The sequence below is a fragment of the Procambarus clarkii genome, chromosome 2 (assembly GCF_040958095.1).
Source record: "Procambarus clarkii isolate CNS0578487 chromosome 2, FALCON_Pclarkii_2.0, whole genome shotgun sequence".
Taxonomy (NCBI): domain Eukaryota; kingdom Metazoa; phylum Arthropoda; class Malacostraca; order Decapoda; family Cambaridae; genus Procambarus; species Procambarus clarkii.
The window spans coordinates 38,564,853-38,584,770 of record NC_091151.1 but is presented as its reverse complement, the minus strand read 5'-3'; the positions used below and the strand labels follow the sequence as shown (position 1 = coordinate 38,584,770).

The 19,918-nt window shown below is 44.7% G+C and overlaps 1 protein-coding gene across 1 annotated transcript in view; it reads left to right on the top strand.

Moving 5' to 3' along the window:
• TTLL15 (tubulin tyrosine ligase-like 15) overlaps positions 1-19,918 on the top strand; it is a 71,815-nt gene that overhangs the window by 23,900 nt on the left and 27,997 nt on the right. The window lies entirely within an intron of this gene.

The following is a 19,918-nucleotide window of genomic DNA, read 5'->3' as shown; positions in this document are numbered from 1 at the left end:
ACACCGTGAGGGGTCGGCCAGTTATGCCCCGTATGTGTAGTAGAAGCGTGTTGAACAGTCTCGGGCCTCTGATGTTGAGAGTTCTCTCTGAGTACCTATTGCACCTCTTCTTTTCAACGGGGGTATTCTGCACTTCTTGCCATGCCTCTTGGTCTCATGTGGTGTTATTTCTAGGTGCCAATTTGGAACCAGTTCCTCCTTATATTTTCCCAGTGTAAATTATTATGTATCTCTTCACCTCTGTTCTAGGGAATACAGTTTTTTAAAAATTAAGCAGTACCAATAATTTAGGTGTCTTATTGAGTGGATTCTGGCAGTAAAATATCTTTACACGTTCACCAGGTTAGAAGTTTATCAAGCTCTGAATTGGGCTGTTAGTGTGAGCCAATATTACACCCTAAAGAGCACTAGCGTCTTACAAAAATATCATTATTGGTCTGGCATCTCATGTGTGTAAGGTTCCTCTTGCAGGTGTGAGAGCTACTTTATTGTGATCTATAAAAGTAGTAAGGTCTTAAGTAAGTAAAGTAAGTAAAAAAAGTAAGGTCTTCCGACATGATTACCCCTAAATATAATAAAATACAGCTTTATTCAAAAGCATGTGTGTGTGTGTACAAAGATCAAAGAGTAATGAACAAATTGTAGGGGCAGGAGTTACACAATATATGAAGCCACTATTACGCAAAGCGTTGAAATCTTTTATATAGGTTTTGTATTGCGTGATTTGATTGCGTTTTATTTGTGATGACCGTTTTGACATTTTCGCTTGTACCACAGCGGAGGAGCTGGAACAGTTCCATGAGGCAAACTGAACAGGTCAGTGACAGGTTTGGTATTATTGCAAGAGTGCGCCAAGGGTGTGGCTGTTCAATTGGGGTTTCACATCAAGTCGCTCCTTCTCCATCAATGTCTACAAATATAACCATAATAATCTAACCTAACCCAACATTTATCTAAACAAAGGTTATGAGGCAGCAAGGTAAAAAAAAATAAAATTGAACTCTGCGTACGCAAATGTATTAAAGTTGATCTCATTTGATGTATGGAGATGATGGCGCCCGTCTTGTAGTGTGGTTATACAGGTGTATGTTGTAGCCCGTTTGTTGTTGGTGGTTAAGATTCAGCTACTGGGAACAAAAAGTTCCAAGTAGCACGGGTTATGGTGAGCCCGTAGTGGACTTACCTGGCACAGGAGCGGGGCAAGTAGCACGGGTTATGGTGAGCCCGTAGTGGACTTACCTGGCACAGGAGCGGGGCAAGTAGCACGGGTTATGGTGAGCCCGTAGTGGACTTACCTGGCACAGGAGCGCGGCTGTAATAACGTATGTAGACCGTTGTTGTTATAGATTAAGTTACTCGGAACAAGTTCCAAGTAGCACGGGCTATGGTGAGCCCGTAACTTACCTGGCACAGGAGCGGGGCAAGTAGCACGGGCTATGGTGAGCCCGTAGTGGACTTACTGGCACAGGAGCGCGGCTGTAATAACGTATGTAGACCGTTGTTGTTATAGATTAAGTTACTCGGAACAAGTTCCAAGTAGCACGGGCTATGGTGAGCCCGTAACTTACCTGGCACAGGAGCGGGGCAAGTAGCACGGGCTATGGTGAGCCCGTAGTGGACTTACTGGCACAGGAGCGCGGCTGTAATAACGTATGTAGACCGTTGTTGTTATAGATTAAGTTACTCGGAACAAGTTCCAAGTAGCACGGGCTATGGTGAGCCCGTAACTTACCTGGCACAGGAGCGGGGCAAGTAGCACGGGCTATGGTGAGCCCGTAGTGGACTTACTGGCACTGGAGCGGTGTATGTAGACCGTCTCACACAGTGGGTATACAGCTGTATGTTGTAGAGGAAACCTTGTGAAGACAGGTGAAAGTAGAGCAGCAGCGGGGAGATGAGAATGTTATGATGTGTGGATGAACTGCGGGCGAGTGGCAGAGTGCAGGAAGAGAGAGAGAGAGAGAGAGAGAGAGAGAGAGAGAGAGAGAGAGAGAGAGAGAGAGAGAGAGAGAGAGAGAGAGAGAGAGAGAGAAAGAGAGAGAGAGAGAAAGAGAGAAAGAGAGAAAGAGAGAAAGAGAGAAAGAGAGAAAGAGAGAAAGAGAGAAAGAGAGAAAGAGAGAAAGAGAGAAAGAGAGAAAGAGAGAAAGAGAGAAAGAGAGAAAGAGAGAAAGAGAGAAAGAGAGAAAGAGAGAAAGAAAGAAAGAAAGAAAGAAAGAAAGAAAGAAAGAAAGAAGAGAGAAGATTAAGCCACCCAAAAGGTGGCTTGGGCATGAATAGCCCATAAGTGGTGGCCCTTTTGAGCCATTTCCAGTATCAATAGATGATACTGGAGAACTGTGGAGGTGCGACTGCACCCTGCGTGACGGGATATGTCTCCCGTGAGTGCAGGAAGCTGTTGATGAGTTTAAATGGCCGGAGAATGTGCAGAAGAGGGAGGTGGGGTGGACGGGGCGGTACAACCCCCGGGCTTGACAGACATCCTCCTAAAACGAAAGTACTTGTTGTAACTGTTTTGTTGACGGTATGTAGTGATGGACCACTAGAAAGTTGACTTTTGTATTATAGCGCATTTGGACAAACTAGAAACTTTTTATTTTTTTTAACAGGAACATAAATGAGATCTAACCTCTTCTAGCAATCCCAGGCCTAATATACACTATCTTAGACGTAATATATTACTTATATGTCCTATACTGGGCCTAAGAATATTTTAGTTCGGTTTTCAGCTTTATTTTTTCCGGACTATAAAATTAATAGTACAGAAAGTCTTGTCGATCAAGACAATTAAGTCGATTGTCTTGATCGACTTGATAATGGTCCAGGACGGACCGAAACGTCGTCGTCTCTTCATCTTAAGACCATAAGAACAAAGGTAACTGCAGAAGGCATGTTGGCCCATACGAGGCAGCTCCTATTTATAACCACCCAATCCCACTCATATACATGTCCAAACCACGTTTGAAACAATCAAGGGACCCCACCTCCACCACGTTACGCGGTAATTGGTTCCACAAATCAACAACCCTGTTACCGAACCAGTATTTACCCAAGTCTTTCCTAAATCTATAGAGGGTGGTGGTGGAACGCACCTGAGCCTTCACCTTCCTGCTGCCTGGAAGTTAAGAACGTGGTAACGAAGACGATAATTGTGGTGTTAGTATTTTGTCAAAATCCTCATGTTTACATATACATTCAATGTTTATTTTTGGAATGTTCGGTCACTCATATAGTAAGTTGTTTTTGTGCCTTTGGAAGTGTTTCAGCCTGTGTTTGGGCTTAGCTGGACCTGCGTTGTGCCTGAGCCCCAGAGAGAGGCAAGGTATTCACTTGTAACTCAAATGTCCAACGTATTTGCCAGTAGTGAAAATATAAATATTTTGTATTTGAATTTCTGTGAACTAGTTGGATTTGTGACAAGCTGATTGGGAATTTTAATCTAGACTACTTCATTAGTTGGGGACCTCATTGTTAACCGGGTCGTGTTCTAGGGATTATCTTGTAGCGTGTAAGGCTTACCATGAGCTATGGATTGAGAAAGCTGTAAGCCTGCTAACAAGGGTCAGAAACGTCCATTCTCGTACCCACCTATATAAAAAAAATTGATTTTTTAACTCTGGGTGTTCAGTGTTCCAGCTCGATATGCTAACCTCTGGGACGTCAATGGAGACAAGTGCAGGGTCATGGGGACGAGAGCAGGTGTATTGAGGCCACAGGAACAGTACCTAATGAAGGGGAGAAACTTAAGACGGTCAGTGAGGGAGAACGGTCTGGGGGCTGACAGCACTCAACCTATTTCCGGAGGCATACTTTAGTAGAATTACTGACACCCAGACACACTTCAAGATGTTACACCACCAAAGATCACATTCACTCTAAACATCTACCACTTACGGGATATTCATGTCCGTGCTACCTCTTGTGGTTATCTTCTTGAGATGATTTCGGGGCTTTTAGTGTCCCCGCGGCCCGGTCCTCGACCAGGCCTCCACCCCCAGGAAGCAGCCCGTGACAGCTGACTAACACCCAGGTACCTATTTTACTGCTAGGTAACAGGGGCATAGGGTGAAAGAAACTCTGCTCATTGTTTCTCGCCGGCGCCTGGGATCGAACCCAGGACCACAGGATCACAAGTCCAGCGTGCTGTCCGCTCGGCCGACCGGCTCTGGTGGCTTAATCTTCAACAACAACAACAGTAGAATTACATTAGCAACATAACTAAGCTGGACAACGGCAGGACAGCCTTGATGCACCAAAACATGGATGATTTTAAAACGCTGTGTACAATACCTGTCCGATCAACGCTCCTACCAGTATAGAGCCTCGCCTCAAAAAGCACAAAACAATGATTCAAGGAGGTTAGGGGTTTCTTAAAAGATTAGTCCCCAAATTTAGTGACTGAGCAACGGTGATATACTTGGGGAGACCTGAATCTAATGGCACCGGAAGAAAGGAAAAAAATAGAAGGGGAGAAGGAAGACACATACAACATACACAAGGGTATCGAAGATTATAGAGACAGGATGTTTATATATTTTAAGGTAACGAGAGAACATACATGTTAGCACCAACGCTAGGGGTGCCGAAGACAATTATATGGACTTGTACATGTGTACATGTGGAGGCCACCTGCCTCCTGGGGCCGCTGTGAACTACACACGAATCCCCGAACTTGTAGCCTGATCACTGCGCCTTTCAATGTGGTGAGAATTACAGAGTCCCATACGCTACGAGGGAGTGAGCCTGGGGCATCACGGAGAAATCTGGTGGGCTGCGCGTTTGCCGTGGACGACGGCTGCTTGCGTTCAGAGGTCGCGACATACATAAATACATTAGATATAGGACAAAATACCCGATGGGCGAGCTGGAAGTGGGTATAGCTGAAGAGAAGCCGGTGAGAGGAAACGCTGAAGTTGTAGAAAAAGTGCCAGGGCTTAACCCAGCTGCATGCTTAGATTCGACGCTTGAACAACCCCACAACTGTTGAGTCGGGTCAGGAAAGAGCAGCTGTGGTAGTGCTTCTTCAGTCTAGGTGGTGATAGGCTGTCTTGTGTTGATGTCTTCATTCTTGAGTCTTCTTTCCTTCTTTCTGGAACACTATCTCTTCTTTCTTCTTCTAGCTTGAGCTTCTTGGTATGCTTTACAATACTGTCTTGCTTGATCTTCTTGTGTATAAAAGAGTCGTCTGATACAAAAGTGTCGCTCCGGGTGGAGCTCAAAGTATCTTGGATCAATGAGGTGAAAGTTGAGAGTATCGATGTCATAGAATTTGAAGAACATCTCAGCAGAGGGAAGTATCACGTTCGTTGGCGGATTTTCTGCGTAGTTGTCTCCTTTCAGAGAATTCGTGAGGTGAGGATTAGCTATAATCTTTTGAAGGTTCGCAATCGTGGAATGCGGATTCTGGGCTTGAAGTTCCTCCAAGTCCTCCCTGGCACTGTGGGGGCTGACGGCTGAGTGGACAGCGCACGTTATTCGCAGTCCTAAGGTTCCGAGTTCTATCCCCGACAGAGGCGGAAACAAATGGGCAGAGTTTTTCACCCTGATGCGCCTGTTCACCCAGCAGTAAATAGGTACCTGGGAGTTAGACAGCTGCTACGGGCTGCTTCCTGGGGGTGTGTAACAAAAAGGAGGCCTGGTCGAGGACCGGGCCGCGGGGACGCTAAGCCCCGAAATCATCTCAAGATAACCTCAAGAAGGTAGGGACGGGTTTGGTGTCATGGAGACTCGTCATCGGCAGGAGGGTCAGGAGTAGGAGCAGTGGTGACAGTATCTGTAGAATCTTCATCAGACGAGAGGTGCAGGTGCCCCGGTGGCCTCAAAGGTAGAAGGTGCAGGCTGAGGAGTTGAAGTAGCAGACAATGAATCTGCCAGGTCGCTACCCGTGTCTGACCTCTTAAGTTCCCGTGGAGTGTGCGCGCGCAGCCCGGCGCAATCCGATTCACTCATTTTCCTCATACAGAAACTTTCCCGCTTTTGCAAGCAACGGAAAAAGTGTCTAACAAAAAAATATGTTAGCCGTTGCGGGAAATTGAATTGAAATTGAAATTGAAATTGAAATAAGTTTATTGAGGTAAAATACACACAAAGGGATGAGGTAGCTCAAGCTATTCTCACCCCGTTCAGTACAACGTGTTAATATATACATATACACACATCACAAATAAACATATTACCAAACATTCTGAGAGGTAAAAATATACATTTCCTCCCTCACAAGGAGTATGGTATCAGACGTACACACAAATACTTTTATGACCTAGGTATACTGTATAGACCGTTGCGGGAGGGATGAAAACTCTCCCTCACCGGCAAACAGCTCTTATCGAGCGTTTTACTACATTAATAATAAGTTAGTATAGCATATACTTCAAAAACTATATCTTAATCTGTTGAAATTCCCCCCTTTCTCCTTTATAAAAACAAAAACGGCGTATTTAGAGCACTTCCTCGTGCTTCTGATTAGAAATTTGTTGTTACTAGGCCGCGGACTGCGTGCTAATTTGGGACTCGGTCCTTGCATCAATGGGCGGCAGCTGATTGCTATAATTGTAGTTAACGACCAACTGGCGTGCCGAGGCCGAGGCATTAGCGGAAAGGTTCGTGGAGGTGCTTAGGGTCCGCTAGGGTACGTATAGGTGGATATGAATTAATTTGTGGATTTAATATTTGTACATGACTGTTGTAGTATGCGCACTTTGGATGGATAGACATTTGTTTAATTTATTGCAATGTTCTTCTCAGTTTTCTAAAACAGTTTTGACTGGAAATAACTTTTCAGGTTTCTGAAGCCTATCTGTTGTCTAAAAATAACTTTTCAACCTTCTGGAGCCTAGCTTTTGTCTGGGAAATAACTTTTCAACCTTCTGAAGCCTAGCTGATGTCTGGAAATAACTTTTTTTTAGGAGCCATGACCAGTTAATTCATTTTGTCCTATATTCATTTAAGTTTTCTTTCAGGCCACAAGAAAACCATATATATTATCTACATCTTTAGGCTCATTTGAACGAAGCCTGACAACTCTTATGAAACTAGTCACGTTATCCGGCTGGAGGGATTGAGTCCTAAAGTTTTGCCTATGATAACGTTTCAGTTAGGTGCACAGGGAGCTGGTCGGCCGAGCGGACAGCACACTGCACTTGTGATCCTGGGTTCGACCCCAGGCACCGGCGAGAAACAATGGGCAGAGTTTCTTTCACCCTATGTCCCTGTTACCTAGCAGTAAAATAGGTACCTGGGTGTTAGTCAGCTGTCACGGGCTGCTTCCTGGGGGTGGAGGCCTGGTCGAGGACCGGGCCGCGGGGACACTAAAAGCCCCGAAATCATCTCAAGATAACGTCAAGAAGATAACCATCAACGTTTTGTCGTCACGGTGAGAGACAACCACAATACCAAGATTATGACAGTTCATTATACTCATATTCCAAACCCATTAATTATACTCATTTAGGTTAAATGAGTATAATTAATACAGCCCTTGTGAAAAAAGAAAATGTTTAAATTTATTTTACAGCTTGAATACTATACGTACAGACATCATGAAACATCGTCCAGATAGTGTGACAATGTAATTGCCAGATTTAGACTGATATATATTGTTACTTAATTATGGTAGGTGGCTGCAGGTAATGAGTATCCTAACAATGGTAAACTCTGTTATTAATGAGTTTAGACCAAATGACATAAAAATACTTTGAGTTCAATAATGAATATTTGAGCTCAATAGTAGATATTTTAGTCACTCGTGGATATTAGAAGAGATCATCATGTTATAGGGAATAATAGGAAATGACATTGCAGACGAAGCTGCAAAACTTGCTACTTAGAGGAGAAATGTAGACATTTACATACCACAGAGTCTATCACAGATTAAGAAAGTAATTAGAAACAGAGCAATGCAAAAGATGTACAGTGACCACAACACAGCAGTTGCAACATCAGGATCTGCGGGTTGGTACAAGAATTCAACCAACTACGAACCACTTAGTTAGATGAGACGAAGCAGTAGAACAACAGAAGTACACTTACATCGCATCAGGCTTGGATACCCATGTGCATGGGAAATAGGCTTACAGGTTCCGGAAGATGAGAGGAAATGTCAACACTGGAGAAATGCCCGACAGACCACTGGAACATTATCTAACACAGTGCACAGTTACAAACCCATTAAGATTTCAACTTAAATTCAACAGAGCAGAAGTTGTTAAACACATATGGCAAAATCTTACTGAAGCGACCATACGAGTCATAAATACTCATACTCCGCCCAAGTAAAACAGAAACAAGCAACACTTAGTGGGCCAGCCAGAGGCTTAGGGCCCGCGCAGGAATAATATCCCGGAAAAAAAAATCATGTTATACCCAAAGTTTTACCCATACTATATTGTATATAACAATACCTATTGTTAAATTAGTACCCATACCCATGTTATATTGGAATTAAAGTTTGCTAGGGTAGGATAGTAAATTAGCTAGACTCATCTCGTGTTCTTTCATGATTCCATGTATGACTAATCATCCTGTGAGATGGGAACATTAGATGAACTGACGACTATAGCATGACCAATACTCAGTAATCACTAATATAGAACAGGAGGCTGACAACATATTGTTGTGTGCTTAAACTTGTTAATACTACTACTACTAAAGTAATGGGTAAACTTACTACACTGCCAAAGTGCATAATTGAAGGTGAAGGAAAGACTCCAGTATGTGTGTAAGTGTATTAAAAGGAAATATTTGGATGCAATCTACATACTCTCTCAATGTACTCTATACAGTGTTCTGCAACATTGTATGCAAACACCATGATTTTTTTTCAACTTCTTGCTGTATTATGCACCCCATGTCCTTCCTGTGGGCGGTGGTGGGAAGGGTTCCAAAGACACATAATGGGTTCAGGAACTGAACCCCATAGTTTGTTTAGCTAAGCCATAGGATAAAACTGCACCTCATTAGACCCTAGTGGGTCTAATGAGTGTCCATCCTCCCAGTTTAAACCATCTGGATACTAATCCAGATATTTATAATGTTCTGGAGGTTTATTAAAGTTTCATTAATAGTCTTTTAGTCAACTGGCAAGTGAACCTTTGTCCTAAACAGAGATTATTCTCATGTTATAATTGTATATTATTTTAAAACCTATGCTTTATAATTGACAAAGCCCCTGGTGTATTAATTTTCTTTGATTAAACCTAATGCCAACGTTTTCTTTAATGTCACAGTTTTGGTGATGCTCAAGTAGGCCAAAATTTCATGTTTTACATGTTTGAGAATGCAATACAATGGCAATTCACCTAACCTAACCTAGCCTTAACAAAACCTTAATTTAACCTTAACCAGGGATAGGAAGTACATTAATACACTAATTACACAGTGTGCAGTCCCTGTTGCACAGTGGTAAAACACTCACCCTGCATTTTACGAGCGATTTGGCCTTGGTGTACCTAGTTGGGGAGGATTGACTAGGTGCCAACCCTTAACTGTACGCCTCTGTTCATCCAGCAGTGAATGGGTACCCGAATGTTTAATTTAACGATTTGGCTGGTTGTATTCCAGGGAAAATTAGGATTAAGGACCTGCCTGAAATGCTATGCATGCTAGTGGCTTTATAAGAATGTAAGAACTCATTCATATATATATATATATATATATATATATATATATATATATATATATATATATATATATATATATATAAAAATACATGTAAACAAAATAAAATAAAAATAAAACTTAGTGCATTTTGGTACTTTTAATTTAATACAAAAATAGACTAGGTTTGGTGATTACCAAGAAGATTCATACCCCCTGAGAATGGGTTGTTAGGAAGCAGCGAGGAAGGCTGTGGTTACTATGTTTGAATGTTTACATAAGATATTTGGTGGATGTTTTTGTCAGTCTAGGTGGATAAGGATTGATGGATGTTACATAGAGGGTGATGGATGTTAGGATAGGTGGCTGATGGATGTTATGACAGGTGGCTGATGGATAGTGATGGATGTTACGACAGGTGGCTGATGGATGGTGATGGATGTTATGACAGATGGCTAGTGGTTAGTTTAGTACATGTGTATATACTACAGTAAGCAGAAGGTGAAGGTTGGTGGGTGATGTGCAAGGTGGGTGATGATGAAGCAATAATAATAACAATAATAATAATAATAACAATAATAATAATAACAATAATTATTATTTATTCACAAGAAGGTATAATGGGTTGGTGAGATTACATAAGATTGGTATTTTTACATTTGTGCAAAGCCATTAACACGCATAGCATTTCAGGTAGGTCCTTAATTTACCATATCAGGTAAGATGAAAAGGTGCATTGTAGCAAGGTTTTTATAGCAACAAATAACTACAATATAAGTTGACAGAGGTGATTACACTGGTAAGGATATATGTCTTAAGAACTAATATTGTGGAAGTGGGTAGTACAAGATACAGTGCGAGTTTGAAGCTTAAAGTAGGAAACTATGAGGATGAAATTAGGTACTTTTTGGTTTTACTTTTGAACAGGGGATGGGCTGGACAATTTTTTAATTCATCAGGGAGCGAGTTCCAAAGACTGGTCCCTTTTGTATTTGCATGGAGTGTTTGCACAGATTTAGTCTGACTCTGGGGATATCAAAGATATATTTATTTATGGTGTGGTGCTCATGGGTTCTATTACACCTATCAAGAAAAAGATTTATAGTTGTTATGGTAGCTGGAGGGTGAAGGATGGTGGATGCATACTCTAGTAGCTACTTATATGAATTTTAGGGGTTCAGTCCTTGAGCTCAGCATGTGCCTCTGTAACGCTTTCCACTACTGCCCACAGGTTGGGTATGGGGATGCATAATAAATGAACTAAACTTAACTACTTTAGTGGTGAAGGATGGTGGCTGCATGCTCTGATAACTGCTTGGGTGGTGAAGGATGGTTGCACATGCTGTGGTAGGTGCTTAGATGGAGAAGGATGGTGGCTGCATGCTCTGATAACTGCTTGGGTGGTGAAGGATGGTGGCTGCATGGTCTGGTAGGTGCTTGGGTGGTGAAGGATGGTGGATGCATGCTCTGGTAGGTGCTGAGAGGCTGAAGGATGGTGGATGCATGCTCTGGTAGGTGCTGAGAGGCTGAAGGATGGTGGATGCATGCTCTGGTAGGTGCTGAGAGGCTGAAGGATGGTGGATGCATGCTCTGGTAGGTGCTGAGAGGCTGAAGGATGGTGGATGCATGCTCTGGTAGGTGCTGAGAGGCTGAAGGATGGTGGATGCATGCTCTGGTAGGTGCTGAGAGGGTGAAGGATGGTGGATGCATGCTCTGGTAGGTGCTGAGAGGGTGAAGGATGGTGGATGCATGCTCTGGTAGATGCTTGGAAGGTGAGGGATGGTGGATGCATGCTCTGATAGCTGCTTGTAGGGTGAAGGATGGTGGATGAATGTTCTGATAGCTGCTTGGAGGGTGAAGGATGGTGGATGCATGCTCTTTTAGCTGCTTGGAGGGGTAAAAGATGGTGTATGCGTGCTCTGGTATCTTCTTGGCAGGTGAAGGATTTATTTACTTATTTATTTATATATTTATTTATATACAAGAAGGTACATTGGGTTTATGAGTATACATAACATTGACGTTTTTACATTCTTGTAAAGCCACTAGCACGCATAGCGTTTTGGGCAGGTCCTTAATGTAACAGATAATTTTAAGTAGGTAATTTTTAGCAAAATTGAAAAAATGTTTACAGGTACATTGTAAGAAACTTTGACAAAGATTAATAGGTACATTAAAATCAAATTTTGAGGGCTATCAACATGTGTATTGTAGCATAATTTGAGGATTATTTAAAGGTACAGTATAATGCAGTAAAATATGTGTTCAATATAACAACCATGATATAAGGTGATAGCAATGATTACAATGGTAAAGTTGTATGGCTTAGGTACATATATTGGGGGATTGGGTAGCAGTAGATACAGTGCGAGTTTAAAGCTCTAGGTTGGAGAGACTGAAGGTGAAATTAGATACTTTTTGGTTTCATTTTTGAATAAGGCAAAAGTTGGACAGCTTTTCAATTCGTTAGGGAGTAAGTTCCATAGACTAGGTCCCTTTATTTGCAGTGTGTTTACACAGATTAAGTTTAACTCTTTGGATATCAAAGAGATATTTATTTCTGGTGTGGTGATTATGGGTTCCATTACATCTGTCCTGGAAGAGTTTCAGAACAGGGTTTGCATTTAGGAACAGGGTTTTGTAAATGTAAATGGCACAAGGGAATGTGTGGTATGAGTTTGTTTAGCATGTTTAGGGATTTAAGCAAGGGTGCCCGAGTGTTGTCTGAAAGCAGAGTTTGTTATTGTTCTGATAGCAGATTTTTGCTGGGTGATGATGGGCTTGAGGTAGTTTGCAGTGGTTGAACCCCATGCACAGATACCCTATGTAAGATAGGGTAGATTAGCACATAGTAGTGAGAGGAGAGCAGAGTTTGGAACATAATATCTGTTTCTGGGGAGAGCCCCGTCGGCTCCCCGGAGCTTTACCGGCTGATATGCTAATGTCAGACTTTGGCATCAGTCATGTGTATGGAGTTCTAGGGCCTACCGGGGACCACGAGCCAGAACCTGGCCCCCTCAGAGAGGCAAGGGGAGCAATGGCCTATAGAAACCCCCGTGTGGTTGGAAGCATTCTATGTCTGCCATCGACCGGGTCAAGCATCCAGAAAGGTAAGCATTCCAAAACAAACCCCTATTCTGGTGAAAATTGCTACCTAAGCCGAACTAGTGAATAGAACTCTTCAACAGAAAACACGGAAACTAGTATGACGTCATACGTCACCGCGCCGCTGTCTGCGCAGCTCCCCCCTCCCCGGGAGGGGGAAGGGGGAGCCCCAGACCTCCCACGCCGGCTATCCACCCATCAGTTCTTCGGCTGATGCTATAGGCAATGGTTATGTGCTCCGGCTCCAGTGGTTGTTTCAGCACTGTACCTAGAGTGTGGTGTCTGTTTTCTAGGTGGTGCGTGAGCCGGGTGTGATTCTTCAGTACTCGGGCTGCATGCGCCTAGGGTTCCCTTCCCTAGGTGCCCTGTAAGTACTGCCCTTGGGGCTTGGGGCCACCTTCCACAAGTTCCTTGGGTCCTGCCCCTGCTTGGCCGTTTACCGCTTGGTTTTCGGCCGCTCTTTGTGTGCTCGGGTGTTCTGTCTCCCTTGTTCGCCTTAGAGTAAGGGGCAGTGTTTGCACTGGTGGGGCGCGGGGTACTGTGCAGCTTGTCTTTACCAATCATAGCGGCCGGCTCTGTTCCGCTTGGGTACGCTGTCCTCTTGCGGGGTTTTCTTTTTCTTTTGTTTATATACCTGGTGGGGGGGTCTGCCTTCGTTCTTGCCCCTAGTGCCCCTTTGCGCCAGGGGTGTCCTGGTTCCCAGTTGTGGGGAGGACACCGCGGTTTTCTGTGTCATGGGTGTGGACCGCCTCCTTCGCCTCTCCCTGTTCTCCTGCGGGTCCGGCTCTGGCGTCTTCACCTGGCGGTGCTCCCAAGTTCTTCTGGGCACGGTTGAGTCGTGTCAAGTTCGAGCCACCATTCGCCAGGTGAGTTTCTGCGGTCTGGCGTCTTTTGGCCGGGCGCTGGATGCGGCGGTGTTCATATACCTGTCTTTATTTAGGTATAATTTTGTACGACTGAGACCGTTCGCACACCAGTGACTGTCCCTTTATCACCCCTTCCTGTCCCCCTCATGTGCATGTCCAACCCATGCTGGAGTCGTTCAGGGGACCCTCCTTTTTTAATGTTGTGAGGTGTGGGGGTTGTAGGGTTGGTTCTGTATTCACCTGGTGAGGCTCCTGGCTGTGCTTGCAGGATTTGAGCTCTGGCTCTTGGGTCCCGCCTATCTGGTAGAACTTGCGGGATAGTACCAGTGGAGTGCAGTGGTGCTATTGGCACTTTTGGGGAACACTGTATTACCATCAGTGGTCTGTGCTTGTTACACAACCTACTTGCGAGCATAAGCCTTCTTGCTGGTTCGTCCGTGGACTTCCAGGGCGCACTGGCCTGTTTTCGTATGGCAGTTCCGGCCCGTCCTGGTTGTGGGGGTATGTGGGCCGGTGGACTGCTCCTAGCAGCTGCCTGGTGGGCCATCCTCTGGCCGGTCTGGCCTGACCTTGGGCCGGGCTTGAGGTGTAAAAGAGCTCCCAGTACCTCATCCAGCAGGTATCGAGCGGGGTTTCTCCGCCGTCGGTCGCCTGGTGCAGGTTTCTGGGCCTGCAGGGTTTTGTCGTGTCTCCGTTGGCCCTGTCTGGGGTCTGCCTGCTCCGTTCTCTGCCTTTGCAGAGGGGAGTTGCTATTTACATGTTGCATGTTGCAGTGGTGCCTGTTGCTGCTGCTGCTGCACGTGAGCATTGGTACCGTGTTTCACGGTGGCGTGTCCTTGTTCCTGTGTCCGGTTGTGGAGTGGCGCTTTTGCTGCCGTTTTGTGCCTGGGGATTGCGTGGGGTTTTTGTCCCTGCCTGATTGTCCACCCCTGGTTGTTCTCCTGGTTTTTTTTTTTTTTTTTGTGCTTCTGCTCTTTCTTCCTGCCTCTTCTGCAGCAGGAATGTTCTGCGTGTGTTCTTAGGCGTTGGTCAGCCTGTGTCCTGTGATGTGCTTCTTTGTCTCGGTCTGTTGCAGTTGTTCGTGCCCCTTGGTTCGGGTCCTGTTCTGGCGGCGACCCTTCCGCCTTCTTTGGTTTTCCTAGCTTGCCCTGCCGGTTGTTGTTGTTTTATTTTTTTTGGGGGGGTTCTTGCGATGTCTCGCGTCGGACCCGTCGTTTCTGAACTCCTGGCGGGCTTGCATGCTTCGGAGTTTTTCTGTTCGGCAGACGTTCCATCTCCTTGTGCCGCCTGGGTTTCGGTGGTCGCGCCCGAGATCTTCTCGCGGCTCCGCCTTTTTCCTGGGCTCGGGGGGGCCTTGTCGGGGCTGCTTATGTTCTGCCTCGTGGTCTCGCCTCCGGTTGGTGGTCGGGTGGCTTCGTGGTAGGTGTCCCACCTGCGTGCTTTCTTGGCGGCAGTATGGGGTATTTTGGCGGTCCTTCCTTTTCCTGTCCCTTCTTCGGTGGGTCCTTCTTGTTGGCTTGGTTTACTCTCGGCTTAGTTTTCTAGTGGGGGTTGGGGGCCGTCGTCTTGCCACATACTGTCGCCTCTTTTCGTGCGGCGCAGGCGGAGCCGCTTCAGCTTGCTTTCGGTCTTGGTGTTGCTTCTGCACCGTTCGTCAGCTGTCTTGTGCGTCATTTCACCTCCGGCCTGTTCGTGCGCCGCTTGCACCATCCTGGTCTCTGGTCAGCGTGCTCTGTCTTCTCCTCGGTTGGTAGTGCCCCTTCGGTTCCGGTGTGTTTTTTCGTCGGCTCTTTCCTTTGGGCCTTTGCCTCTGGGGGTCGGTTCGCTGTGTTTTCTTGCTCCTTCGGTTTTAGCGTTTTGGTTGTTTGATGGCAGCAGTCTCCATCTTTTCTGGCGCGGGGTGGGGCTGCTGCATTCTGGAGGGGTCCAGGGTTTGTTGGTGCTTTGTTGGTCGGGCCGGGGGTGTGTCGTTTTTGTGTTCAGTGGCGGCCCTCTGCTGTTGTTTGCGTGCCACGGCGTTTGGGTCCGGAGTGCGTTTTGCGTTGATCCGGTTCTGTTCTTCCCGGTTCGCGGGTGATGGTGTCCCGGGTGGTCAGCCGTGTTCTTGCGGCTAAGCTGCCTGTGTTCTTCCCTCATGCCTGTGGCGTTCGTGGCTTCGCTGCTCTCGCTGCCGTCTGGGCGACGTGGCCTTGCAGTCTTTCGGGCATGGATTTTTGGTGTTCGTGCAGGGGCCTTGCTGCTCGTGGTTCTCGTGTTGTTCCCGGGATTTTCGGGGCTGTGGCGCCTTGAGTTGGCGTTTGCTGCCGGTTGTCTCGCCTCCTTGGGGGGTGCGTGGTGTCCGCCTCCCGGTTTTGTCCCTTTGACCTTCCTCTGTGGGTAGTTAGCTCCGGGGAGCCGACGGGGCTCCCCCCAGAAAACCAGCGTTGAATGTAATGAAACGCCATTTTCTGGGTGAGACCCGGAGGCTCCCCGGCAACCCTCCCTCCCTCCGGTCGGCGTTTTTCGCGTGTTTTGACATCCAGCCTCAGAACTGATGGGTGGATAGCCGGCGTGGGAGGTCTGGGGCTCCCCCTTCCCCCTCCCGGGGAGGGGGGAGCTGCGCAGACAGCGGCGCGGTGACGTATGACGTCATACTAGTTTCCGTGTTTTCTGTTGAAGAGTTCTATTCACTAGATCGGCTTAGGTAGCAATTTTCACCAGAATAGGGTGAAATTGTTTTGGAATGCTTACCTTTCTGGATGCTTGACCCGGTCGATGGCAGACATAGAATGCTTCCAACCACACGGGGGTTTCTATAGGCCATTGCTCCCCTTGCCTCTCTGAGGGGGCCAGGTTCTGGCTCGTGGTCCCCGGTAGGCCCTAGAACTCCATACACATGACTGATGCCAAAGTCTGACATTAGCATATCAGCCGGTAAAGCTCCGGGGAGCCTCCGGGTCTCGCCCAGAAAATGGCGTTTCATTACATTCAACGCTGGTTTTTTAGAAAGTATACCAACCATTTTTGAGACTTTCTTGGTTATGTGTTGTATGTGGGGTGCTGAAGTTGAGGCTCTTGTCTATATATAGGCCAAGGAACTTTCCATTATTCTTATTGCTGATGTTAACATTGTCTATCTCAAGATGAATTGCATTTGTTGATTTGCTTCCAAATAAGATGTAGTAGGTCTTTTCTATGTTTAGTGAAAGTTTATTGGTCGACATCCATAGGTGGACTTTTTTTTAATTCATTATTTACAACATTAAATAATGTGTGGGGGTTGGGGTCTGAGTAGATGAGGCTAGTATTGTCAGCAAATAATATAGGTTTAAGAATGTTAGAGACATTAGGCAGATCATTGATGTATATAAGAAATAGGAGAGGTCCTAGGATGCTGCCCTGTGGCACTCCTACAGTTAATGGTAGAGTGGGATAGATTATATCATTGATGGCTACATATTGGTGTCTGTCACTAAGATAGGATCGGATATACTCAGTAGTTCAGGGCAAGGCCTCGGATTTCATAATGGTGGAGCTTAAGTAAGAGGTAGATATGATTAACAGTATCAAAGGCCTTTCTCAGGTCAATGATGAGTCTAATCACAAACTCATTTTTGTTAAGGGCCGAGTATACTATATCAAGCAGACAAATAATTGCATTGTTGGATGATGGATGCATGCTCATTTAGCTGGTTGAAGGGATGAGTGATGATGGATGTGTTATTTTAATTGAAGGGTGAAGGTTGGTAGATTAACCCTTACCTTGAGGTTACCTTGTGTTGATTCTGGGGGTCAAGGTCCCCCATGTATACGTAGTAAAACCAAAACAAAGTACTCTGTAAAACCCCTAAAAGATGAAACCAAGTTATATTGGACAATAGAAGGGCAGCAAACACTCTGAATGAATACTTTACATCAGTGTTCACACTAGAAAGATTGAATGACATCCCATCACCAACACAAATGTTTGAAGGAAGTGAAGAGAACTAATTTAAGGGATATACCCATTACATGTGACACAATCAGGAAGAGCATTGACAAATTTGAACACTCATAAGCCCCAAGTGTGGATGGATTTCAATCCAAAGTCATAAAGGAACTGGCAAATGCGCTATGCATACCACTGAAACTCTCTTCAGAAAATCCCTGGACCAAGGAATAATTCCCTTGGATTGGAAATACTTAAAAAAAAAAAAAAGGCAGAAAGAGCTCGGCAGAAAATTACCGTCCGATCAGCTTGATATCACACATCTGCAAGCTCGTGGAAAGAATCCTAAGGGAGGGAATCATACATCATCTCACAGAGAACAATCTTGTAAAATCAGTGCAACATGAGTTTGTTAAAAATAGATCCTGCCTCACCACCTGTTCTGGAGAAGCCTACCCGACAAACTCTGAACGAACCTTTATGATATTTGTCCGTTTTTCAAATTGTTTCAACTGTTTTTTTTATTATATTTTTTTTTATTTAAGAAACATGGAGCAGCCTACCTTCTGAACACTGAACGAACTTTTTGACATTTGTTGTTTTCAAAATTTTTCCTTTTTTTTTTATTTTAATTTTTTTATTTAAGAAACATGGAGCAGCCTACCTGCCGAACACTGAACGAACCTTTTTGACATTTGTTGTATTTCAAATATTTTAATTTCTTTTGTCTACAAAAAGGTAAATGATTTGCACCATCTCAGCAGTCACCACTTTATATCCCAACATCATTAGCATCTTTAAACAAAAACAACATACAGTAATTTATTTGCATTGTTAGAGGCGTCCGAGAATGTTCTAGAAGCAGCGCGACCCCACCATGTGGTGTTGTCGTTATTCAAACGAGCGGTCGCCATATGAGATGAATTGTCGGCAATCTGGGCGATTGTTACCAAAATGCTCGCCATTTGAGGCGATCGTCACTCGAGGTTCTACTGTATCAGTATTTAAGTAATCCCTGAGTATTCCTGAAGAATTTCCTACCCTTCTCTAGGACCTAAACTCAAAAGGATCATGAGTAAAAAAACAGGAACTCCTCCCAGAGTTATAGAACCTCTGGAAGCTTTTCAGAAATAGAGGCTACCCAAACTGAGCACTGAAAAAAAAGCTGCAGAAAAACTCAGACACCTAGAAAGGGGTGCACTTCTACAAGCAACCAAAATAAAAACAATCCAGACAGATGGATCCTACCAGCACTCTTCTCGCCGGGCTTGATGGCTATCTACAACTGAACCTACAGGACATATGGGATTGGATAAGGGAAACATAGGGAGACCACCCAGTTTGACCCCTTTTTCCAAAGATACCCACATTTGAAAGATACCCACAGAAAGAGCACATTTCTCACAGACAATAATCTCTTCTGATGGTGCTACAACCTGTAGAGGGGGCACCAGCTGAGCAACTTACAAAACACCACTGTCAGCGGCTATAGGGGGGGGGGGGCGCACAGTCAAAAAATAGACAGACATGAGGCACCTAACTATTGAGTAGCACCACTAACATGGATTCCTTATAACTAAGTCCCTAATTACTGCTGGGTAAACAAAGATGGATGCCCACAGGAGCATTTGTATGTTAAGACCTTCAGTTACATATGATGTACAGAATTGTATTTAGGTTGGATATACATCATTATCATTCACTATATTGTACTGTACTTTGTGATTTTCAATATGAACTTACAGTATTGCATTCATAATAGTTGTCCTGTCACTTGGTCCTCTATAGTTACTATCTTTCATCTAAATTTTCTCCCATCATATCCCTCTTCCCATTGTACAGTAATAGCAAACTACAGTATATCAGAACTATAACAAACTCTGTCTTCAGACAACACACAGCTCCTCTGTTTGAATCCCTAAACATATATTCACTCCACACATACATACACTTGTGCTTTTTACATGTACAAAGCCTTAGTCCTAAATGCTAATCCTGATCTGAAACTCTTCTTTGATGAACTAAGTCACCGTGGTGTAGTGGTTAAGATGCTTGCCTGGCGTTTCGCGAGCGCTTTATCCTGGGTTCGTTTCCTGGCCGGGGAGGATTTACTGGGCGCAAATTTACTGTAGCCTCTGTTTAACTCGACAGTAAAATGGGTACCTGGTTGTTAAATGATTTTTTGCAGGGATCTGATTCTAGGGAACATAGGATTAAGGACTTGCCCGAAATGCTTCGTGTACTAGTGGTTGTACAGGAATGTCAGAACTCTTGTACGTATAACAAAAAAAAGTCAACTCTCTTACCAGGAAAGGTTGAGGACTTCAGGACTAACAACACTGTAAACCAGACATGATAGGGCTGATCTCATTGAAACGATTAAAATATTGAACAATTTGGAGGAGGTTGATCCAGACACCTTCTTCAAAAGGTCAGACATAACACACAA